Here is a 26,617-nt window from a genome sequence, read left to right on the forward strand (position 1 = left end):
AGGACTCCGCAATATCATCTGGTAAAACAGGACCAGGGGCTGTTTGTGCCTATGCAAGTGCAGGCTGAAGCTGAAGAAAATTAAAACAAGCCCATAAAAGCCACAATGTGGCCTTAACTCTATCCACCCAAAAGGAGCTCTGGTAGCGTAGTGGTTATGAATCGGGTTGCTAATCTCACCATCAGCAATTCAAAACTACCAGCTGTTCCGCAGGAAAAAGATGAGGCTTTCTGCTCCTGTAAAAATGTACAGCCTTGGAAACCCTGTGCAGGGTCGCTATGAGTCGGAACCGACTCCAGGCACATAACAACAACAACAACATATCCACCCAAATTTAGAGGCCATCTCAACAACAGATTGGATACATGAGACACAAATTACTGAAGACCAGAAGAGTTGTGGGATGACATCAAGCACATCACACATGATGAAACATGTTGTTGTTAAGTGCTGTTGAGTCAGTTACAACTCATAGAGACCCTGTATAGTGTTTCAAGGAGCAGCTAGTGAATTTGAACCACTGATCTTGTGATTGAAACTGATCTTGAGGTCCAGTGCATTATCCCACAGCGCCATACCAGTACTCTTAAAGGTCATTAAAAAGAAAGAGAAGACCAGGATGGATGTCAAAAGAGACTCTGAAACTTGCTCTTGAACATAGAGAAGCTAAAACAACTGGACTGAAATAAATGATTAATAAAAGAACAGACTGGAAAATTGTGTAAGGCTGCTTGAAAAGACAGTGTAAAGTACTGAAATATGCAAAGACCTGGAATTAGAAAATCAAAAGGGAAGAACATACTCAGTATTTCTCAAGGTGAAAGATCTGAAGAAAAAATTTCAAGCCTCAGGTTCCAATATTAAAGGATTCTATGGGACTAATCAAGGAGATCTGGTAGCATAGTGGTTATGAGTCAGGCTGCTAACCTCAAGGTCAGCAGTTCAAAACTACCAGCCATTCCATGGGAGAAAGATGAGGCTTTCTATTCCTGTAAAGATGTACATCCTCGGAAACCCTACACAGGGTTTTCCACGGCACACCACCACCATGGGACTAGTCACTGGAGAAGGACACCATGTTTGGTAAAGAGGAGAAGAGGAAAACCCCCAGAGATATGGATTCATACAGTGACAGCAGCAATAGGCTCAGGTGTACCAACAATCGTGAGGTTGGCCCAGGACCAGGAAGTGTTTCGTTCTGTTGTGCACAGGGTCACTGAGTCAGTACCAACTCAATGGCACTTAATAACAACAACAACAACAACACCATGGGCAAAATATTGAATTTTGCAGGAAGCATCAAAACAAAATGGAAGTACACCAAATCACTGTGCCAAAAATAATTGGTTGATGTTCAATCATTTCAACAGGTACCATATGATCAAGAACCTATGGTACTGAAGGTAGAAATTCAAGCTTCACTGAAGGCATTGGAGAAAAGCAAGAATGCAGGAATTGACTGAATACAAATTGAAATCATTCAACAAACTGATACAGACCTGGAAGTACTCATTAGTCAATGCCAAGAAATTTAGAAAACCGCTACCTGGCCAGCTACTTGGGAGAGGTCCATATTTGTCTCCATTCCAAACAAAGGTGATCCAACAGAATTTGGAAATCATCTAAAAATATGAAGTTCACATGCAAGTAAAATTTTGCTGATGATAATTCAAAAACAGTTGCAGCAGCACATTGACAAGAAGCTGCAAAAAATTTGAGATGGATTCAGAAGAGGATATGGAACTAGGGATATCATTGTTAAAAATGTATGAATCTTGGTTGAAAGCAGAAAGTGTCAGAAAGATATTTATTTGTGCTTTATTGACTATGCAAAGGCTTTTGAATTAGTGGGTCATAGCAAACTATGAATAATATTAAGAAGAATGATTATAAATAAAAAAAGAAGAAGTATGAAGAACCTGTACACAGACCAAGAGGCTATCATTTGAATGGAATAAGGGAATACATAATGGCTTAAAATCAGGAAAGGTGTTCATCAGAACTGTATCCTTTCAGCAAATTTATTCAATCTGTATGCTAAGCAAATAGTCTGAAAATCTGTATTATATGAAGAATGTGGCATCAGAATTCAAGGGAGACTCATTAACAACCTTACTTTTTGGAAATGAAGAGGAAATACTTGATGTTGAAGATCAGTAGACAGTCTTCAGTATGGATTGCACTCCAATGTAAAGAAAATGAAAAATTTCACAACTGGACCAATAAATAGCAGCATAATAAATGGGGAGAAAAATTGAAGTTGTTGAAGACTTTGTTTTCCCGACTTCCATAATTAGTGTTCATGAAAGCAGCAGTCAAGAAATCAAATGACACATTCATTAGGCAAATCTGCTGCACAAGACCTCTAAAGTGTTAAAGAGCAAAGATGTCATTTTGAGGACTAAGATGCACTTGACTCAAGTCAAGGTGATTTTCAATCACCTCATATGCACGTGAAAGTTGGACAATAAATAAGGAAGACCATAGAAGAATAGTTACATTTGAGGGATGGTGCTGGGAAAGAATATTGAAAACATCATGGATTGCCAGAAGAACAAACAACTCTGTCCTGGGAGAACTGACAGAATGTTTCTCTCGTACTTTGGACATTTTGTCAGTTGGGACTAGTCCCTAGAGAAGGACAGCATGCTTGGTAAAGTAGAAGGTCATTTGAAAAGAGGAAGACCCCAATGAGATGGACTGACACTAGCAGCAACAGTGAGTTCACATTACAATTGAGAGGATGGTATAGCATTTCACTCATGTACAAAGGGTCGCTACAAGTCAGAACCAACGTGTGATCACCTATCAAACACAAAAACAAGAAGATAAAAGGTGTTTCAGACCATACCTCTGAGGAAACTTTATTTCAATTGGTTGCTCATAGAAGATCTTATCATGGACACAATTACATTATATTAGCTCTCATCATGAAGGATTCACACATTTTAACTGTTAAACCACTGAGAATCTTGGTCCAACCAAGGTGACACAAAAAGATCTATTATATTCCCTATCCATACTGTTCCTCTTTCAATCTATTCTCCACAGTACAGCTAGTAATACTTTAAAAAATATAGTTCCAAGTTTATCATTCTCCTACTTAAATACTTGCACGGTAATAAATGAAGCTTGCATATTTGTTTTTAGAGAATGGCAATGTAAAATGAAGTCCTGCTAATGACAAAGAATAAATAGCACACTTATTGGCGAGATATACGTGTATCTTCTCCCACCCCCCTTCCCTGACTGGTGCTCAGGTTTACATTCATACAAATACACTGCCCTGGTTATTTATGTAGATCTCTCTCTTATGAAGCCTGAGAACTGCAGGGATGAATAAGGCTGAAGGAACTGGTTTTGCAGGATTGTAACTATTTGTGTCCAAACATAGAAGAAACTGTCTTATTACTATTTGTTTTTATATGCTTTGCTGTGATCTTTTTCTTTCCAAAACACAGTGATCTCACAAGACATTGAATTAGGACATTGATCTTTCTATCTCCACTTTTTAAATAATAATCCTGAAAAGCATAATGTATGTAATTTAGAGGAATTTTTTTGGGAAAATTAATTTCTGTGCGTAAATCCATGGGAGGGGATTGCAACCATATAATGAAGGAAAATATACGATTTGTTGAATGTAAAACTGATGATCCGCTGTATAAACCTTCACTCAGTTCACAATAAAATGTTAAAAAAAAAAAAAAAAAGATTGAATTGAATATACCGATTTGGTGCAATATTGTGATACCATGAATTTATCTCATACTCCTGCCAAACAATTGGGTTTGTTGTTGTTGTTAAGTGCCATGAAGTTGGTTCCGACCCATAGCAACCATGTATAGGGTTTCCAAGGAGTGACTGGTGAGCTTGAACCACCAACCTTGTAGGTCAAATGGTTTTGCAGTCTGGTGCATTAACCCACAGCGCCACACCAGGATTCCAAATAACTGGGCTTGTTGTTGTTATGTGTCGTGGAGTCGTTTCCAACTCATAGCGACCTTGTACAAGGTTTCTGAGGCTGTAAATCTTTACGGGAGCAGTAAGCCTCATCTTTCTACTGTGTAACAGCTGGTAGTTTCGAACTGCTGACCTTAAGGTTCGCTACCAGAGCTCCTTAAATAATTGGGTAGGACTATGTAGGACCATGCAAATATGGTTTATGGAATTCTAATGCTGAGATTGGTTAGTAACATAATCCCAGGGCCATCAAGTAAGAAGAGCTCTAAGCAGAGTGTAAGATCCCTACCTGGAAAAGCATTGGCAGCAGAGGTGGAAGTATGGAAAGACAGAACAGCTTTCATCTTCCTGGCCCTTGAAGGAATACAGATGAGTGCCTACAGGCAGGAGACTGGCTTTCAGAATGTACCCTTTGGACATTTACAGACTGGCTAGAAGACCTTTGTAATATTTGCCTGAGAAGGCCAGAGGTCAAGGGACCACATGGGTTAAAGGTTGAAGACAAGAGGGAGGTATATCTGACTGGCAGAGAAGAGGCATTCCTAACCAGAGAACTGCTGCATCTTGAGTTGTTTCTGACCTGAATTGTACCTTGGTCACTTTCATGAAATAATAATAATAAAAAAATCCATGAGTTGAGGTTGAAGAATGTGAAAGAAGAGATACCGATTTACTGTCAGATCTAAGTCACAAATTCCTATCACACCAGATGTTCAATTATTTATTTATTTGTATCTAATTTTAAATCTGACATCCAAAATTGCTTAGTTTTGGTAAAAATGAACAATCCATATTCAGTGTGCAGTGCATAAGTAGAATATCCTTTCTTGGTCCCCAAGAACAGTAATGGTAAAGAAATGATAAAACACCACATAGCTATTGTGTTTAGGGTATTGATGACTCTAACTTAGTAGGGAATGAGCAATAACCAAAGTATTGAAATTAAGTAATAATTTATCGTTTACCAGGCAGTGGTTTTTATAATGATAACAAACTGAAAGTTAATTTTATGCCTAAATATGTATTTTTAAATTTTCATAAAGATGTGGGATAGAAAGATTCAGGTTATCTGAAAAAGACACAGAATGTGTACCTGGGTTTAGAATTTGTTAGCACTTTGACTTGACCAGACAGCTTAGCTGAAAAGGAACAGGGATGCTGACCCAGGATCCTGGGCAGCGCTCAGCTGTGAGTGATGTCACTGACTTGAAGAACACTGCAGGATGCCAAGTGATACTGGCTGAGAACCTTCCATTCATTTCTCGAAACCAGGTAAATGGAGTCTTCCAGGTCCATTCCATTCAAACTGCATCTAAAATAGCTCTAACTTCTTCCTCTGTATGAACCCATTGAGGAGATGTGATTTGTTCATTTGTTTGTATGTGTGTGTATATGTGTTTGTGTAAACTCACCCATGTAAGAGATATTGTAGTTACTGGGAAGCCAAATTCCATTTGAATTGAAGATATGTCTTAGTAAGCCAAAAATTCCAGAAGGGAAGACAACACATCCATATTTTTTACTCAAATTTTGCTAAAATGTAGCTCATCTGTTCAAGAAGACTGCTGAAGTTCCTTCTCCCTAGCAGGAGTTTTGACTAGTCTCCAGGCCTGTTGAGCACTTAATCCAGTCTGAGTCAACAGGCAATGAATGCTTGTATCCCTCCAGGCTTCTATTGTACAAAAGCACTGCCTTATCTAGGGTGCTGTCTCTAGTTATGTTCCAAAGTTGAAAATTCATATAGCCCAACAGAACTACAGTCCTTCTGGTCGACATGGTTCCAGCATCTTTCTACATGACACATGAGGTAGAGGGAGAGGGACTTTTCCTCTTCATTGGGCCCAGACTATGCACCAAGGTCCAGTGCCATGTGCCACTGCACCTCCCATTACCTCCATGCTTCCTGTTTCCTCTCCAGGTCAGATCAGAGCATCACTTTTCTCCACAAAGGCCCTCTTCTTCACTGAGTGATTTCATCCAAGCAAACAAAGGTTTGCAGGTTAATAGACAGTTCATAAATTCAATCTCAGTTTGCTCCCCTTACACCTTCTGAAGTATTTCTTCTTAATATCTCAGCTCAGACAGATGGCAACCTTTGAAGGAGCCTTCAAGCTCACCAGCTGCTACTTGGAAATCCTATACAGGGTCGCTACAGGTCGGAGCTGACTCGATGGCACTTCACAACAACAACAATTTGATGTTTGCACCATCAAATCAACTGAGTCTTAGTTTGATTTAATGGATTTAAAAGCATACCACATGCTCTTTCTTCCCTTGAACTAGGCATACCTGTGTTGCAGTATGACTGTTTACTGTTGAGATAAGGTGGAAGGACACACTGAACAGTTAGATAAGGTACTGTGTGTTGAGATTCTATGTTGAGATGCACATGTTTCATGCTATGTCTTTTTCAAAAAATAAAATTAAATTAAAAACATCAGGATGACGTGGTTTTGCCTCCCACATGATGCAGGATAATTCATGATTTCAGTTTAACTGTTTCTAAACCTGTTTCGCTGTCACCATGTTGCAAAAGAAATAGGATATATTTTTATTTTAACTGAAAACATTTTGTTGTTGTTGTTGTTAAGTACTGTTGAGTTTGTTCCAACTTATAGTGACCCTGTTTAGGGTTTCCAAGGAGCCACTGTTGAGTTTGAACCACTGACTTTGTAGTTCAAACTGAACCATGCATGACATAGGCTGTGATTAGACCTGCTGTTTTCTATATATGAGTTACTACCTTGATCCATTATGCTTGGGATTCTTGTGTTGTTTAAGAGTTAATCCTGGTTGTGGTGCTTGTGTGCCACTGAGTTGGTTCTGATCCTACAGTGCCTTGCAGGAGCAAAGAGCCTCATCTTTCTCACGCAGAGCAGAATCTTCCTCTGATAGATTCAAACTGCTGACCTTGCCATTAGTAGTCCAGCTCATAATCCACTAAGCTACCAATGTGCCTTAAGAGGTAATACTGTTGTTGTTATGTGCCGTGGAATAGGTACCGACTCATAGCGAACCTGTACAGGGTTTCTGAGGCTGTAAATCTTTACGAGAGCAGAAAGCCTCATCTTTCTCCTGCAGAACAGCTGGTAGTTTCAAACTGAAGGCTGTGAGGTTAGCAGCCAGTTGTAACCACTACCTACCAGAGTTCCTAAGAGGTAAAACTAGTAAAGTCCAAATTAGCTACCCAAAAGAATGGCAAGCAAGCTGCAATTTATTGGCTGAATTTTAGTCAGTAGCTTTAGTTCCATCTTTCCTTACCAAAACCTTTAATGTGAATTCCAGCAAATAACACGCCTGACATTTGAATATCCCTTTCTCATTAGTGAGAGAACTATTATCCATCCGTCTACATATCCACCCATCTTTCTATTCATCCATTCATCTATCTGATGTCTACCACATGCTATTTATGCCTAAATCTGAATAACAAAAAGGGAGTCAAAGAGTGGCAACTGGATAGGTAGCTGCTGTATAGTTTTGTCAGTTTGTGGTGGATTTTGGAATAAAATTCATCCAGGTTCCTCTATCTAAGAAGCTTGGCTCCCCAGCCCATCCTTTCAATACGGCTGTGATTGACAACACTAATACCGCAGCAGCCCCTTTTTGGCCTGTGTTAGACAGGAAGCACCACTGTAACAGACATCTTTACCAGACATTTCAGGAGGTACTGTGAGGTTTATCAAACACAGAGAGAGGAATGACACTGAACTGGGATGACAGCCAAGAGGGTTGAGCAGAGACTGAGAAGTAATTTTCACCTCCAAGGACCGTGGTAAGAAGAATAGAAAGGGTCTCAACTTTTCTTGAAGTTCAGTTATCTGAGTCTTTTTGAGAGTTAAGCTACCATCAGAAGATGGTGGAAATATCTCATCTGTATTAATGATGCTGTGTAGTCGTATTGAGTTTTTTGGCTTGTTTTTGCTTGAAAATAATGTCTTATATATTGAACATTACCAAAGAAGGTGTTGTATATAAATACAGTTTTCCAGATCTTCAAACACTAAAACTTATATATTAAAACACTGAATTTGGCTAGGCTTTGATGAATTTTGTTCTAAAAACCATTCTAGCCTTTCTAGCCATCTTAAGCAGAGCCCACTACTGGAACATTTTTCTTGACCGAGCTGACACTCAGATTCACACCCCGACATTAATTTGTACTTACTGATATACACAGTGACTTTTGTGTTGTATCTGGGAAGGTTGCTGTTGTTAAGCACTGTCAAGTCAGTTTCAACTCATAGCAACCCTGTGCATGGTTTCCAAGGCTTTAAATCTTTGTGGGAACAGAAAGCCTCATCTTTCTCCCACAGAGCAGCTGGAGGGCTGAACCACAGACCCTGTGGTTTACAATCCCATGCTATCGTATGGAGCCACCATGCTCCCCCTCTGGGAAGGTAGATACAGGAAAAAGAAGCAAAGGAGAAGGATAGAGGCAGTGTTATGGCCTCTGTTAGCTTTTCACTTCCTTGAACATACCATGAACTGGTATCTGGAGTTCATTGTACTCATGTAGTTATAGAAATCAAAATCTGTTAGAACTGTTTTTATAAAGAATTTGTGTTATTCCAGTCCCAAACCAAGCCTAGTTGTGGTCCTGGTGACAGTGTGTCAAGGACTTTGGAAGAGGTCATTCTCTCCATTCCCATAGTAAACTGATCTTAATAATAGCCTATGATATTGGCATTAATGGTGGTTCAAGAATTCTTTTAGAGCAGGTGCTTGAGGATGGCAAGCTTTTTGTGAAAGGGGTCTAGTGCACTTATTTTGTAGATGATTTTGTGTCCCAAACACACATTTTAATTTAGACTAACTTGTTGATAATGCCTGGAAATGAAGGAAGTACACTAAAGATTATCCTATCTTTCTAGATTACTCAAAACCATTATCCACATGCACAGATTTCTGTGGTTTCTAATGCAGAATTGGCCCTTTAGTCCACATTATTGTTGTTAAGTACCGTGGAGTTGGTTCTGACTCATAGTGACCCTGCACAGGATTTCCGAGGCTATAAATCTTTACAGGAGCAGAAAGCATCATCTTTCTCCCACGGAACAAATGGTAGTTTTGAACTGCTGACCTTGCGGTTAGCAGTCCGATTCGTAACTATGATGTAGAGCAGACAAGGATGACTGGTTCATCTGAGCCTGTTACTTTTCCTTAAAAATTTGCTTTCAGTCATCCTTGTCTGCTCTACATCATAGTATTCGCCATTTATGACAGAATATCAGATCTAGTGAGAGAAAGGAGTATGAATAGATGTACAGAGTAGGATAAGCACTGGACTGTATGGTTGTTTTGAACCAGAAGGCCAGCAGTTCAAACTCATGAGCTGTTACTTGGAAACTCCATATAGAGTCGCTATGAGTCAGAACCGACTCAATAGGGAAAACAGATAACTTAATATATCTGGAATTAAAAATGCAGGAAGGAAGTTAAATATTGAAAATGTTTGGAAAGTTAACTGGGGCCTGGAATTAAAAGTTTGGATTTATATTTGAGAAAATGAGGAAAAATTTAACATTTTAGAGAAAGAAAGTGATTAGAATGAAAATATTAATTAAATACATTAAATGCATTTGCATTAGATAAGTGCATATTGTATTGTTAAGATAATGTCAGGAGAAGGTGTTTACATATGGACTACTTACAAAGATCTTACATTAAGAGTAGTCCATATTCTTGGACCATAAGCAATTTGAAACTGGGTGTATTTTCTTAGATATAAATATAATTGCATATAATACTATAAAATAACTGAAGTTGACAAGTATTCACTCCAGGGCAACTCAATCAGCATTTTAAAAAAGACTTAAGCATTTGAACATCTCCCTTTTTCTAGAATGATTTTCCCCTTTTCATATCTCAGGAGGCTATATAGTATCATTATTACCAAAGCCAGGAAATGGTCTCCCATGTGGTGTCTATTATGTGCCTCTAGTAGATCTTTTGCAGTTCATTTCCCAAAAATGATTCTTCAATTCATTTGAATCATAACCTGAACTGGGCATTTACTAAAAAAAAAAAAGCCCCCAAATTTCTCTATAGTTTTAGACTGTAATTCACAAAGAATATTGCTAGATTACAATAATCAAACCTCATTCTCTAATCTCAGAAATGATGCCTACCCCTCCAGCATTTTGGCTACATTTATTCTCTGGTTCATGTTTTGCATTTTAGGAAGTTAAATGACAAATTAAATGCACTTTAATTGGTGGAAACCAGAATCATTACTTTTCTTTGCATAGGATTCCTTTACAAGAAACATTTATTTACAAAATCAAATGGAAATGTTGTTGTTAGGTGCCATCGAGTCGGTACCGACTCATAGCGACCCTATACACAGCAGAACCAAACACTGCCTGATCCAGGGCCACCCTCACTACTGTTGCCACGCTTGAGTCCATCAATGCTGCCAATCCATCTCATTGGGGGTCTTCCTCTTTTTCTCTGACCCTCCACCTTTCCAAACATGATATCCTTCTCCAGTGACTGGTCTCTCAAATGGGAATAGGACCTGGTATTCATGAGAGAAAGCCAAGTGCTCTTGACTCCTCTAGTTCAATCCTCCTTTCAGCTTTAAACTTTGGAACAGAAACTAAGAGGTGTGTGCTGAGAAGAAGGGGTGGGGCAAGATGAGGGAAGAGTTCCTGTCTGAAACCCATAGTAACCTAGCTCTACAATCATTTACATTAGAAGTATAGTTGTGAGTATAATTTGAAATTATGGAGCAAAATCATATATAGTTTAATACTAAATCATTTTCCCAAAACTGGACCAGGTGGTTAATTTGCACTTAGCATTGTTGAGTCACACTAGTTTCTTCTATACATTTATAGCGGGTCTGTTTAGCATTTTTCTGGATAGTCATGTTTCTTTCAAAATTTATATTCTTGGCTCTTTGGAAAATCAGTGACTGAAATATGAGAGCAGAATACTTAATGGCACTGGATGCTTTTTTCAGACTATATGCTTCATAGTCTGGGAAGCAACAACTTATTCAAATACAATGTTGTTAGATTAGCATAATCAGAGTTGTAATGGCTCATAAGGTACGGTGCAGATAAAGCAGCATAATCAGCAGTGGAGAGTTGGCTCTTTTCCACCTGTGACCATAAATCAAATGGTCACTGCGATGAGAGAAAATTAACAAAAGGTTTGTAAGGAGACAGTTGAAGTGATAGTTGAACATTTGGAGAAGTTGTTTGCTGTAGAATGGTATTCTAAAAGTAAGAAAAAATGAGATATACTTTTCTGATGCATTGAGAAGAACAAATTAGAAAGTTCTTTACAAAAGGACAAGGGATTTGGGGTCTCAAGTATTAGCCTAGTAATGAGACTCTTTACTGGACATAAAATGATTTCTTTCGATATATTAATTCCCTAACTGCATATTCAAAGCCATACAATCATGTCAGACTCTAGTTTCAAAGGCAAAATGAATTGAATAATATAATATACATTGGTCTTATTGTTTTCTTGGTAGTTGTACATATAAAGGAAATATTAACAGGTAATTAAAAGATAAGGACTGTGATTAGTTAACACTAAGAATTTCATTTTTCTTTCTCATCACTGCAGAAGCTTAGGTTTTTAATAGAGAATAAAATAAATATACAAGTTTATAAATAACTTAATTAAATCAAGTCCTTAAACCTCAATGAATCAAATAAAATAGCATTATTAGTACTATTATAGTATAAAGGAGACAATTTATTCTTATAAATTGCTTTGATGATCTCAGATTTCATCATTAGCTAGTATAAGATGAAATGGTTATCGTATCAATTATCTATTGAATGCTTACCATGTGCCAAGAACCCTGGTGGTATAGTGGACTAAATGTTGGGCAGTTAACCTTAGTGGGTTCAAACCTATCAACGGCTGCATGAGACAAAGATTAAGCTATTTGCTACCATGAAAATTCACAGCCTCAGAAATCGCAGCAAATAGCTGTACTCTGTCTTAGAGGATTGCTATGAGTCTAAATCAACTTGATAGGAGTGGATTGGATTTGGGGTTGATAACTATGTGCCAGGCCCTTTAGAGAGCAATTTACTCAGCACTTACATTGTCTTATTTATCCTCTTTATAACACTGTAAAAGAGACAGCAAGATAATCTTCATTTTAGAGGTGAGAAAACAATATACATAAATACTAAATAAGTTGCTTAGGTCTGATGCTTATCAGTGTTAGAACTGGTGTTCAAATTTAGACTCTATGTGCCCTTTAATTTTTTTTTTTTTTTTTCTGGCAAGATCTCCTAAAAAGTGCAAGTTAATATCCACAACAAAAGTTCACAGAAATTTCCTACTGTTTTCCATTGTTCTCAGTGGGATGGCAGGTTCCAGAGCTTTCTGAAGCTATCCTTCAGTAGGACATCTATTGAAATATTTTTCTGACTAATTTTTTTTTAAATCATCTGTCTGTTGGATTATTTTATGATCTATTCCATAAGATGGAGGGATGTCTTCCAAACTCTAATATTTGTGATTGGATTAAGTTTCACTTCACAGTATGGGCCATATCAAGGTTTAACCTTCTGAAGTTGTTACATTTGAAGTGACATGAAAAAAATGGTCCCATATTTATCTGAGAAAAGCAAGAAAATGAACAAATGTATATTGATTACATTTTATATCCTGGGGTCTATAAGGCATAAATATCCATTTTGCAGAGGAGGAAACAAGCTTAGAAAAGATAAGTAATTGATCAAGTCTATCTGCCAAATAGGTGACAGCTGAGATTTTAACTGAGGCCTGTCCTCATTCTCTCCCCTATTTTGCACTGAACCAGATCCTTGAAATAATACACAGTCATAGTTTGTGGCAATCTCTGTTGCTTGTCTTTCTGATAGAGCTATTGGTGTGAACTTAAAAGCAAAAAGTACTTTTTGTTATTCTAAGAGTCGCCAAATTCAAGATATTATGGGAATTAATATTGTAGGGATCAAATGGATTACCTTAGATAATATGTTGTCTTAATGAACAGGTTTGAAATGAAGAAACTCGACTCTAGGCAATATTACATCTATTCCATAGTGTTTATTCCATTTTCCTTAGTACAGATGTTTTGGAGTTACAAACATGAAGTCATGTGTTTTCAAAGAGTCAATATTATAATGAGAAACTTTTTTTTAAATTGAGTTTCTCATGGACTTCATGAGTTCATGAATTGCTCAACCATCAAGTGGTAAAAAGAAATTGATAACTGTAAGTAGTTCTTTTTATTCTCTCAGACGTAATTAAAGAAAACCTGGGATCCACCCTTACATGAATGCTTGTGGCAGTTTAAATTTGCCATGGTCTTGCTCATGTTTTCTGTGATTGACAGACCATGGGTTAGCTAACGATGGCATTTGACCAGGGCAGAACTGATAAACAGGTGTTGATCCATGTTAAACTTGAGACTCTGAAGTGAGTAACCATTTCTGATATAATTTTTTCTCTGTGATATTAATGTCCTTGTGATATTCTGGGATCTGGGATTTTCTCTGAAGAGAGATACTGAGCAAGTAGTCTCCCTCCGATATTGGTTTTAATATATTCAGCACTCAGGGAAAGGGTTCTCTGGGGTTTACCTCATAACATCAGGGATGTTGTGGCATGTAATTTTAGATTGAGGTCTGGGAAACCAATAGTTACTAGTCAATTTTTATAGCGCAGTTTTCCTAAAAGAGGTTGATACAGAAGCAAACCATGAACCAAAACCTGGAACAAATAATATAAATTTGAGGAACCCAAAATCAAATACAAACTATTATTTTTATATTCTACTGAACTGAGAAATGAAACAAAGCTGTTGTTTTTCTTTTCATTAAACCCTAGTGAGCCAGTTTGAACCATGATCCATTGAACTTTAATCAGACTAGAACATCAAAATATTTTCGAAATCACACATGTCACCTGAATATGATTGAGGAAGAGTCCCTTGTGCTAAGTACTTGTTCACTATCAGAACTAAAATTCAGCTTAACAATTTCTCCCAGCCATCTATCTATGTGAGGGCAGATGGGCTATAAGAGGCATTGGTCATAAGACAGGGAAGAAGAAAATCAGTACTTCAAACATGTTTATTTATTTATTTTTTTGAGCTGCAAAATGTTTTGTCAAATCAATTCAAACATTGCAAAGTAACATAAAACAGATTGGTGTGATCTTATGTTGTTTGAAAGAGAGTATGAGGCCCCAAGACTAGACAACTAGATTCTCCCTGATGTCTCTAATGAATGCCAGAACACCAGGGAGCACTAAATGACATTGCACAGGATTTGGGTTCTGTCTCTAAACTTCCCTTTTGCATAGATGATTCTTACAGATATATCTTGACGTCTATCCTGGTTGCTATTCCCATTTCTAATTGCTGGCTATACACTATTGATTTAGTCTTTACTGACCTACCAAATGAGAAATGACTAATATTGAACGGATTCTATCTTCCTTTAAACCAACTATTCCTATACTATTTCTGTTAATGTGATCACCATTCTCCTCCTTAACTACGCTTGAAACCTAGTTAACTAACTCAAGTTCTTCTCACATCCATCTGTGAAAACATCAGTGTCCTGCCTTGTCACGATCCAATTAAAGCACACATGGTTGGTGTCAAACTGGGTCTTTGATGCTGTGCTCAGATTTGGGGTGGGCAGTGAGGTCCCTAAAGTGTGCTTGAAATAGGAGAGACCAGCAGATGATCCTAAGGTGGCTACCTAGCAAAGCTAAAGCAGCAATTAGAGAGGTTGTCAGGAATCTTAGCAATATCAAGAGCTCAGACCTGAGTCAATTTCAGGGAGTATGGGGAATGATGGTGATTGGTTCAGTAACTCTTCTGGATTACCATTAAGGAATTGTGTGGCCTTGGACAGGCAGAGGACTAAATTCCTCTTTGGGCTTTGTTTTTAGTTATATAGCCTTCAGCAAACACATTTTTCTGAGTCACAATATTCTCAAAAGTAAGATGTGAATAATAGCTTATCCCCTACCTCAATTATGGGCTGAATTGTACCCCCATCCCTAAAATCTATTTTCATTCTGAACTACAGGGTTGCTGTGAGTCAGAATTGACTTGATGGCATTGAGTTTGGATTTTATACTAATGAATGTGACCTTGTTTGGAAATAGGGTCTTTGAAACTGCTATTTGTTAATAGAAGGTCATACTGGAGTAGGCCCTAATCAAATCCAAAAGGCATCATGATAAAACAGAAAAAAAGAAACAGAGACACAGCAGGAAAACTGCCATGTGAAAATGTAGGTAGACATTGAAATAATGCATTTACAAGTCAAGGGATGGCAAGAATTGCTAGAAATCACCAGAAATTTCAGGAATACAAGAAAGTATCTTCCCCTAGAACCTTCAAAGAGAGCGTGGTCTCACTGACACCTTGCTTTCAGACTTCTATCCTAAAGAACTATCAGACAATAAATTCCTCTTTTAAGCGTCTGGAATTTTGTAGTACCACCCCTAGGAAACTAATAAAAACTTTTTTGAGTTTATAGTGAGAATTATATAAAAGAATAATGAAACCAGCATGATAAATTTTACAGTGTTCTGTGCATGATGGTGGTGTTAGGCAGTAATCTCTCTGAACTCAGCTTTTCATGTGTTCATTTATTTGTTCAAATATTTACCAAGCACCTACAGTGTCCAGATTCTTGTTAGGCATTGGCAGTAGAGTAGTAAACACCTCCCCTACCCTAAGGCACAGACTCTGCTCTTACCAAGTAGAAGTGGAGGCAGACTTTAATCAAATGATAACACCCATAATAATCATTTGCAGATATTACATTACACTTACTATGTGCCAGTCTTGTTCTAAGCCTTTAAAGGTACCTCATTTAATCCTCAGAACAATGCTAAGAGACAGACAATAGTATATCATCCAATTTTACAAATTAGATAACTGAAGTACAGAGAGAGGTTAAACAACTTGCCCGGAAGTTGGTAGCAGAGCCACGCTCTAGAAGCCAAACTCAAGAAGCCTGACTCTACATCTCAAATTCATGCTGATCATCAATATATCAAACTACCTTCCCAACCTGACAGGGTTTATCCAGGTGGATGAGTGTGCAGTCACTCCTGAGCTCCATTGGTAACTAGCCTCTCTATTCTTCAGTTCCTTTTTCTAGAAAACAGTGTATAACTTCTTGGAATTAAATACCAAACCAAGCTCTTGGTCATCAAATCTATTCATTTTGAGAATAAATGAAATAATACTTGCAATACAGCACTCAATACAGTCTTACAAATGTATACTAAATGTTACTTATTAGTTGTTGATGATGACAGGTGCAATAAAGAACATGCACAGGATTAAGGGAATAAAACAGGAAGACCTAGCTGAGATAATGTGAGAAGAGCAAGCAAAAGAGATGTTTAAACTGAGACCTGAAGAATGAATAATAAACATGGGTGATGGAGGGGGAAGGATAGGAGAAACAGTGTGTGTAGAGACCCTAAGACAAGAAGGAGATTAGCTCCTTTCAGGTATAAAGAGGAAGCTAGTATAATTGAAATGGATGGAGTGAGAGGGATTGGACTGGGAGGGGGCGCTGCTGCAAAGGTAGGGAGGGGAACTTCTCTCTCTGTTCCTCCCTTGTCATTTCCACTGCTACACTAATGTGGGCCTTATTATCTCAGGCCTGAATTATTCCAATCACTTCATAATTATTCTCTTTCTCTGTACTTTCTTACATCTTCTAACTCATTGTGCATATTCCTGGCAGATTAAGGCTCCTAAGTAATTCTTTTGATCATTTGATCTCTAAAAAAATTTAAAAATTGTCACTGACTATCAAATGAGCTCCAAAAATCAAACATTCAATGGCATTTACAACCTGACTTCAATCTGCTTTTGGTCTTTTCTTTCACAACTTATCTTCACATGTTCCAGACACTTAGTAATTTCGCTTTCTTGGACTCATTTTATACATTTTGGCCTGTACCCTTTTGCTCTCCTTTTCTCTGACTGAAATGCATTCCTCTTTCTGTTTTACTTTCAATGTTGACCTCAATAAATACTATCTGTATCATATGCCATCTCTTCCACGAAACCATCCCAAGGTCTTAAAATACCATATCTCTTTGATTGTCTTTTCTGTATATAACTGTCTCTTTAAAAAATAATTATAAATTTAAAAGGTGTGGCTATTTTTATTATAAATATAATACATATATAAAATTATTTTTAATGATCCATAATCTATTGCCTAATCTAGCATTTTGATGTGATTTGTTCCAGTTGTACATGTAGAATTTGAGAAATATGCATGATTAAGTGTATATTTCTCTTCATAATTGCATGTAAAAGATAAAAACATATTTAAAACATTTTAAAGTCTATATACTAATCAAGTGTGGTGGTGGTAGAGTAGACAATATGTAACCATTCTCCTATTGTCTCATTTCTTTATTAATAAAATGAGGCAATGAAAATGCCTATCTTCTAGGGTTTTTGTGACTATTAGATGAGACATATATTAAAGCATTCACAAAAATACCTAGGATACAATAGATGTTCAATAAATGATGATCATTATTTTTTTTAGCTTACCAGAAAACAATTTATCTGCTCTCAGATGAAGCATATAATGAACATATTGGGGATGCTCTTATATGTTTCTTCTCTCTTGCCCTAAAAGGTATTATGGGGCATAAATCCAAAAAAATAAAAGATCTCAATCGCACATGGCAGACACTTGTTGTTGTTGTTAGGTACCATTGAGTTGGTACCTACTCATAGCAACCCTACGCACAACAGAACGAAACTCTGCCTGATCTTGGGCCACTTAGACTTGGTAAAAATTATCCAAGAACTATACCTATCCAAGAAATGCTTTACTGAACCTATATGGGGTTTCCAAGGAGCCACTGGTGAGTGTGAACTATTAACCTTGCAGTTCAAACCAACCTTTCAGTCCAGTGCTTATCCTACAGCACCACACCTTAAAAATAAGGACTACCTTATTTTTATAGTAGGAATAGTAATTCTTATCTTGTCATAACAGCTAAAGAAAATAACATAAGTAAGAGACCTTGGCATAGATATTAAAGGTCCATTTATTTGTTGTTGTTGTTAAGTGCCATGGAGTCAGTTCCAACTCATAGCAACCCTGTACAGTGTTTCCTAGGAGCAGCTGGTGGATTTGAACTGCCGACCTTGTAGTTCAAGCCAACATTGCAGTAGAGGCATCACAACTCAAATCCATGGATTTCCTTCTCTGTCTTTCCTCTTTTTTTAAGACCAAATTCAGACAAAACAAAATATGTAAGGGAAAGGCTATAAAACCAGTAGGATGGTCAGAAAATAGCAGGGATATGGAGATTCCCCCCCCCCCCCCCCCCAAATCTTTCTGATTATCTTTCTGTAATTTTTGTAATTCAGGTAGATTATCTTCTCTTACACCTCTTTATTTCTCAACCTCTTGTTCCTCACTTGTGAGTTATAAGTGAGGAAACATTACAGAAAGTGAAATGCAATAAACCAAACCTCTATCTGTCAATTAGTTTATTCTGACTCATGGTGACCCATATGTATCCATTAGGTTTTCAAGGTAGACCTTTCAGGGTGAAGTCAGAGAAGCATTTTGTTGTTGTTGTTGTTGTTGTTGTTAAGTGCCATTGAGTCAGTTATGACCCATAGCAACCCTATATAGGGTTTCCACGCAGCAGCTATATGGTGAGCTTTAGGAGAGCATCATTCTTTATTAAAATTCATGTTTGTGCTATGGTTAGATGGCCTGGGTTTGAATTGCTGTACATCTTGCTCTAAGATCCCTGGATGACACTAAAAGTTTGCACTGCACTTAAAGGTCACTGCCAAGAAAACCTTATGTGGTGGTTCTACTCTGTAACACATGAGTTGACCATGAATCAGATTTTATTAGATGGCAAGATGTTTGGTTTGGGTTTACATCTTGTTCCCCCTTCTATTGCAGCCTCTTTTTATCACCTATTAAACAGAACCGATAGATCTGTTTTGGAAGAAGTGCAGCCAGAGTGCTCCTTGGAGGCCAAGATGGCTAAGCTTCATCTCTCATACTTTGGACATATTGTCCGGAAACAGTCGCTGGAGAAGGATGTCATGCTGGGTAAGGTGGAGGGTCAGAGAGAAAGAGGAAGACCCCTAATGAGATGGATTGGCCAGGTGGCATCATTGATGGACTCAAGTGTGGCAGCGGTTCTGCTGTGCATGGGGTCGCTATGAATCGGTTCCGACTCGATGACACCTGACAACAACAACAACAATTAAACAGAGACAGCAATGGTGCCCAGAGTAAAAGGTTGCTATGAGTATAAAATGAAATAATTCATGTAAACAAAACGTTAGCATAGTATGTGACTTCTTGGGCATCACACTGTTTCAAGAGTGAGACCAACTATAGAGCCAAGAGGACAGAACCTAGGGAACTACTGTCTTGAATTCAGGCAGTAAGCATGGGGTGTTATGACTCTTTCACTGTCTGTAGAAGACTCTTGATAGCACAAATGGTAAAGTACTCCACTACTAAACAGAAGTTTGGTGGTTCAAACTTAATCAGAGCTACCAATGATGTCATCATTTCTAACAATGATTAATGATGGTGACCATAATGACTAGAAGGAAAGTCCCACAAAAGCATGCCCAAAAGTTGTATTATTTGTGCTAATATTTGTTTTTTTAAATAATATGTAATGTATTTAACCTTTCAGAACTCTAATTCTATATTTAAAAAATATTAAAATATTTTTACCCCTATGTTGCCTATAAGAAGTAAAATTAAATTATTTTTCCTTAAAATTTCATTAATAAAATAATTCAATGTTTACTCAAAATCTATTTATTTATCTACCCATTTATATATTATTTTTCTATAACTCTGGTAGCATAGTGATTACAAGTCAGGCTGCAAACCTCAAGGTCAGCAGTTTGAAACTACTAGCTGTTCCGTGGGAGAAAGATGAGGTTTTCTGCTTCTGTAAAGATTTATAGGCTCAGAAAACCCTGTGCAGGGTCACTATGAGTCAGAACTGATTCCAGGGAACATAAACATCACCACCACCACCACCATAGATCTATATGCATGGAAGTGTATCAGAAATAATGTGTTATTAATGTCAAAGATGATTATTTCTGGATAATGAATTTTCTTTGGGTGATTTGAAAACTTGCCCCTTCTATTTTTTAAAAGTTGCTTTAATTCTCTAAAATCATTAAAAATATTTCTTTAGAATAATAGAATATTTTTTTCAAAAAATTACCAAATGTAATTAGAAACAAATATTCTAAAAATTAGTTCTATAAAACAGAAATCCAGATAATTTCTATTTTATTTTATTTTTTAAATACAACACACACATACAAACTACTTCAAAAAACACCAATATCTTAGAATTTAAAAAAAAATGAAACAAACATCTCTTCCTCCCCTGTTGAACACCACCTTTCTTCAGTGAAACAGATGGATATCTATATAGTTCTAAAATCTGTCTAAAGAAAAAATGGATTTTTTGCTCTCTCCATTCATTCAAGGCAGGCTTACTGAAAAAGGAATGAGTTGGAAAATGAGATATATAGGTCTCATAATTAATATTCACAATTTATTTTATATAAATCCAGAGAATAGCATGAAAGCTTATTCTCCTTCGATGTTTCCAGCTATGAAATAGGCAGTACAGAGCCAACCAATATATACTTTAAAATCAAAGCAAACCCACTGTCAATTCCAATTCATAGTGACCCTGTGAGGATTTTTGAGGCTCTGATAGCGTAGTGGTTACAAATTGGGCTGCAAACCTTAAGGTCAGCAGTTTGAAACTACCAGATGAGGCTTTCTGCTCCCATAAAGATTTACAGCCTCGGAAATCCTGTACAGGGTTGCTATGGGTCAGAACTGACTCGACGGCACTTAACAACAACAAACCTTTCTCACATGGAGCGGCTGATGTGTTTGAACTGCCAATCTTGTGTTTAGCAATCCAGTGCTTACCCTATAGTGCCATAATAGGACTCCATATATAGTTTATGGTTCTTTTAAAGAGTGAATTCAGCTCATAAGAGGTAATTTGAGCATTTCAACTTGGACTCTAATAACTTGTATCAGTCTATGAGTGCAACTATCAAATGCTCTTACATTCTTGCTCTATTTGCAATGTAGGTTGTTTTCTCTTGAAGTTTGAATTTAATTTTCTTATCGCAAGTCTACTTTGTTCTTACCTCCTACTGAGTCTTCCCATCCCATGACTATCTGTAATTTTCTCATTTCCTCCTAAAGTATTTTTTTGTGTGTGTTTGTTTAGAGTGATTAATCATATGGATTCATAATTTGCATTATGCTTGGGCCTCCTACCATATCCTTATTAAAAAATTTATTTAAAAGTGAACCCTAGAATTACCACAGCAATGACATTCTTTACAGCTGAGTGGGAACGTGGATACCATGCACACTGATTTACTCTTTTCATTAAAGCTTTTAAAGAAAATTGGGTTTTAAAGGGCTATGTTAATATGATTCCAAAGCAAACAAGACATTTTTAACTCCTGTTAAATATCGACTAGTTTTTATCTGAGAAATGATAAATGATTCCTTAAGGAGTTGCCTTCAGTATTTGTTGATAAACCAGTAAGTAAACCAGACACATAAATTCATGAGTATGAGTGTGTGTGTGTGTGTGTGTGTGTGTGTGTTGACACCCATTTCCTACATGAACTTTGAAGAAAGTTTTGAGAAATACATAACTCTCGCTGTTGTCCTGAAATTTGGGTACTTTCAGAATAAGTAAGTTCACAGGTTGTTACAACCAGAGGTTTGAAGACACTTCTTAAAAAACAAAACTTTTTTCTTGTTTCAAATAAGCAATAGCACATCCCACCCACAATCCTTCCTGTCTTATGATTATTTTATTATTTTAATTATTATGTACTTCTGGAATATATTGCTTTTCTTCTTCTCATCCATTCTATGCATTTCTAATTCTTTCCAGTTTAGTTAAAAGATTATACTTCTAACAAGTCTTGATACTCCCTTGTTCCTTTCCTTAACCCTGACTCACCACTATGTCTTGTGTTCAGTCATCAGTGTCATCTTCACTTCTCTTCAAATGACATATGCTACAGTGGAAATCTGTAGTACTATGTCTGGTCCTTAACTCTAGTTCTGGTCCTAAAAAGATCCTTGACACCCAAAGTAACCCTGTATAGGGTTTTTAAGAAGCAGCTGGTAAATACGAATCGGGTTGCTAACCTCAAGGTCAGCAGTTCAAAACTACCAGCTGTTCTGTGGGAGAAAGATGAGGCTTTCTGCTCCCGTAAATAATTACAGCCTCTGAGACCCTGTGCAGGGTCACTATGAGTCGGAACCAACTCCACGGTACTTAACAACAACAACCTTATGTTTCAAACCAACTTTGCAGTCCAGCACATTAGCTCACAGCACCATCCCAGGACCTCAAGTTGTTGTTGTTGTTAAGTGCCGTTGAGTTGGTTCCAACCCATATAGACCCTATATAGGGTTTCCAAGGAGCAAATGGTGAGCTTGAACTGCCGAACTTGCAGTTCAAATGGCTTTGCAGTCTGGCGCATTAACCCACAGCACCGCACCAGGACCACCCCCACCCCCACCCCAGGGCCTCAAAGGAAGCCATTAAATCTGTGAGGTCTCTTTCCCTTGATCAGTGAGCTGAATAAGATAACGTCTTAGCTTTTGTCTGCTTAAGAAACATAGTCTCTTAAGAAAAAGAACACATACTAAAGGGGGGAGGGGGGAATTCTTTGCTGGTTGCTGGGATGTGGGGGGTGGGGTGAAGGGAGGGACGGAAAGGTGGAGCATAGGGCAGGGAATAGACACAGGGTAGTTTGGGTGCTGGAGAGGGGGGCAATATACAAAAAGGAAGAGGGGAATGGAAGAACTAAGCAAATGGGAGAACAATTATGCAGGCTTGCATGGTTTAGGTGGGACAGAGGTAAATAATGATGCATGCACAACCTTAGAACAACAGGGCTCTGGGACACAGGGATTGAGACATGGTTGGAATGGGAAAAGGGGGGGAAATAATGTTAAGATGCTTGGTTGTCTTTTGAATCTTGGTTATCCTTGCATTACATTAAATAATAAACAATGGAAGGGGAGAGAAAGGAATAGCCAGAAATATCACCATAGAAAGCTTGTATGTCCGTCTTCTACCTATAACTGATTAGAATACCTAAAATGGGGATACAACGTGCCCAGTGAAGGAGGCTTCATGCAGAGCCTCTGCATTACATAAGACTATAGTGGAATCCTGAACAGCATCCAGAATCTTCAGAGGTGGGAAATTTCCTCTCGAAAGGACAGGCAGACCAGCCTGGAGCAGCTAGAAGAACAGAAGATACTTCTTGAAAGAAAGACTGACAGGAAAAACACAAAGCAATATAGGCAGACTGACTATAGCCACGGAGGGCTGGAGAGGAGAGTGAAGCATCCAGCTGATAAGAAGAGAGCGCATATGCACAAAACACCCACACTTGCAGATAGTACCCACTTGACCTGGCTTCAATGACTGGATGATCAGAACTCAACTAGAAGAAGAAAGAAGACGAAAAAAAAGAGTAATCTGATACAATTTGATGAACTTGACCTACACCTATGGATGCAGTAGCTCAAAGAGGGAACAAATCTTTACAGCAAGAATCATTCCCACCCTCTTCATACACAGAGTAGACAGGGATGGGCAACTTGGACACTAGCTATCCAAAATGGGGAGGCTACATAGGCAAGAAGTGACTGGTTTACAAGCTTTCAAGAGGGAACCTAGACCCAGAGGGCGTGGAGGAAGGTAGAATCTCCACTTAGTATCCAATCTGTTTAGGTGGGACTGATGAAAGGAAATGTAGAGAGATCTCTTGTGATACAGTGGTGAATAATTGTTATCAGGACTGATTCTAAGAGTTATAAAGGTAGACATTTTATGGCAAGGAGGGGAGTGATTAACTTTCCAGTCTAGGAGCGGAGATCCCTGGGACCATGAAAGGAGAAGAGAGGAGAGCAGGACCCTACCCAGAGAAGCAGCGATCCCTGAGATGGAGGCAGAGACAATGACTTGAAGAAATGGAGCAGCTGGGGACTTGAGATCCAGAGAGGGAGAGGGACTGTGGGCTGATGGGGGGTGGGGGGAGGGGGCAAGTGGCAGGATTGTAGGATGTACCCTTTGGTTGGTTGATGATGCATGGAGAGGATGGTAACCATGGATGGCAATGAAATGGTATACGATAAGCATGAATGTAAAACTAACGTTCTCTCCTGTAAACTATCACATAATTCACAATAAAACATTAAAAAAAAAGAAAAAAGAAACATAGTCTTGCCTTCACCACAGCAGCCATTGAATAAAAGCAGCCTTGGCTGTGTGCTACCCCATGGCCATTGGCCTCAACAAGGGCCACAAAGTAACCAAGAATGTGAGCAAGCCGAGGCACAGCCACAGCTGTGGGCGCCTCACCAAGTTCCTGCAGGACATGATCCAGGAGGTGTGTGGCTTTGCGCCTTATGAGCGCCGGGCTATTGAGCTGCTCAAGGTCTCCAAGGACAAGTGGGCACTCAAGATCATCAGGAAAAGGGTGGGGACACACACTGGCGCCAAGAGGAAGCGAGAGGAGCTCAGCAAAGTCCTGGCCGTATGAGAAAAGTGACTGCCAAGAAAGACTGAGCAGGTCACTGTGCCCTCGCCCCCGCCCCCCCCAATAAAAACCTTTACACACACACAAACCAACAAACAAAAAACCCACACAAACGCATAGTCTTAATTAACATTAAGATTGCTGTTGTTGTATGCCGTGCAGTCGGTTCTGACTCATAGAGACACTGTGCAGGGTTTCCGAGGCTGTAAATCTTTACAGGAGCAGAAAGCCTCATCTTTCTCCTGCTGAACAGCTGGTAGTTTGGAACAGCTGACCCTGATGTTAGCAGCCCGATTCGTAACCACTACGCTACCAGAGCTAGTTATAGGCTTTTATATTACTTACGAGGTTATGTATCATGCTTGTATAATTTTTTGGCTAGCTGGGACCCTAAAGATTAATCAAATTGAGTAGTTTTATTTACTAGGAAATTTAGGGATCCAATTAATTAATGTGTCAGAATACATAGCTAGCATCAGGATCAGATTCTTGGTTTTCTCATATAATAATACAGATAACATTTATTCAGATAAATGTTATTAGACACTAGCAAATCAGATAGAAGATTTGGTAAGGGAAATGAAAGCAGGTACCACTTAAAATGAGATTTTCTGAGTTAGTCTGAATTTAAAAATGATTTCAAATCTTGTCAGTTCAAACTTGTGAATTATATTTCCATCATTCATTTTATAAATCCATAAAACATTTAAAATTAGACCCGATTTTTTAAACTAAAATCCTAGAGTGAACTTCAGTTATGAAGAGAAAGTGATATGAATTTCAGACACTTTAAAGTGCTGCTGGCTACTTGCTATAAAATATTCATGGTTGTGGGTTATACAGTGTTTTTCCCTGGGCTTAACCCTTCTTTCGGTGTCTGTTTGTTGTAACGAATGATATTCAGTTAATATCCATTTGTGATGTTACCATTCATATTTTGGAACTAAGCTTATAATATTTCTAGTCAGCTTCATACTTCTGTCTCAGCCCATGTTTCTCACACTTTGCGTCAGTTGCATATCTGTCCAATATTTGTATTCTCTTCTCAGTTTCTCACCTGCAAACAGTGCTAAATTCAGCAAGAAACAGCATTCCTATGTGTTTTGTCTAAGAGGGGGAAGACTTTGGGAAAAGGACTAGGCACAGGTAGAGGACCGAATTGTGTCCCCCTAAAAATATGTTCAAGTCTTAACCCCTATTATCTGTGAACATGACCTTGTTTGGAAATACCAGCTAACAACTGCCACCAGTCCACTCAATTCATAGCGACTACACATATGTCAGAGCAGAACTGCACCCTGTAGGGTTTCCAATGACTGACTTTTCCTAAAGTACATCATCTGGCCTTTCTTCCAAGGTGCCTTCAGGTAGACTTGAACTTTCAACTTTTTGGTAAGCCCTTTTGTACCACTGCTGGACTCCTGTTTAGAAATGTTGCTGTTGTTCAGTGCCATCGAGTCGGTTCCTACTCATAGCAACCCTGTACAGGGTTTCCAAAGAGCAGCTGGTGAGTTGAACCTCTGTGGTTCAAACTGATCTTGGGGTCCAGTGCTTTATCCCACAGCACCCAAGAGGGCTTTTGAAAATGTTATTAGTCAAGTTACAATGACGTTATACTAAAGTAGGAGTCCTGGTATGGCACTGTGGGTTAGTGTGCTAGACTGCAAAGGTGGTTTGAACTGTAAGGTTGGCGGTTCAAGCTCACCAGCTGCTCCTAGGAAACCCTATACAGACAGAGACGCTATCGATCAGAACTGACTCAACGGCATTTAACAACATATTGGAGTAGGGTGGGTCTTAATTCATTTAGAATGGTGGTTGTTAAACATGAGAAGTGACACACAGAGACAAGATCATGTAAAGACAGAAGCAGAAATGGAGTTATGCTGCAGCTGTAAGCTAAGGAATGCCTGGAGATGAATGATGTTAGGAGAGACATGGAAGAATTTTTCTATAAAGCCTTCAGAGAAATGTTGGTCCTGTTGACACCCTGAATTTAGACTTTTAGCCCCCAGAACC

At 38.3% G+C, this 26,617-nt stretch overlaps 1 protein-coding gene and 1 pseudogene across 1 annotated transcript in view; one reads left to right on the plus strand and one right to left on the minus strand.

Moving 5' to 3' along the window:
- Positions 1-26,617, minus strand: part of LOC102834192 (calcium-activated potassium channel subunit beta-2-like) — a 508,673-nt gene that overhangs the window by 374,363 nt on the left and 107,693 nt on the right. The window lies entirely within an intron of this gene.
- LOC102811136 lies at positions 5,119-24,627 on the plus strand (annotated as a pseudogene).

This window comes from Chrysochloris asiatica, unplaced genomic scaffold, assembly GCF_000296735.1.
Source record: "Chrysochloris asiatica unplaced genomic scaffold, ChrAsi1.0 scaffold00108, whole genome shotgun sequence".
Classification (NCBI taxonomy): Eukaryota; Metazoa; Chordata; class Mammalia; order Afrosoricida; family Chrysochloridae; genus Chrysochloris; species Chrysochloris asiatica.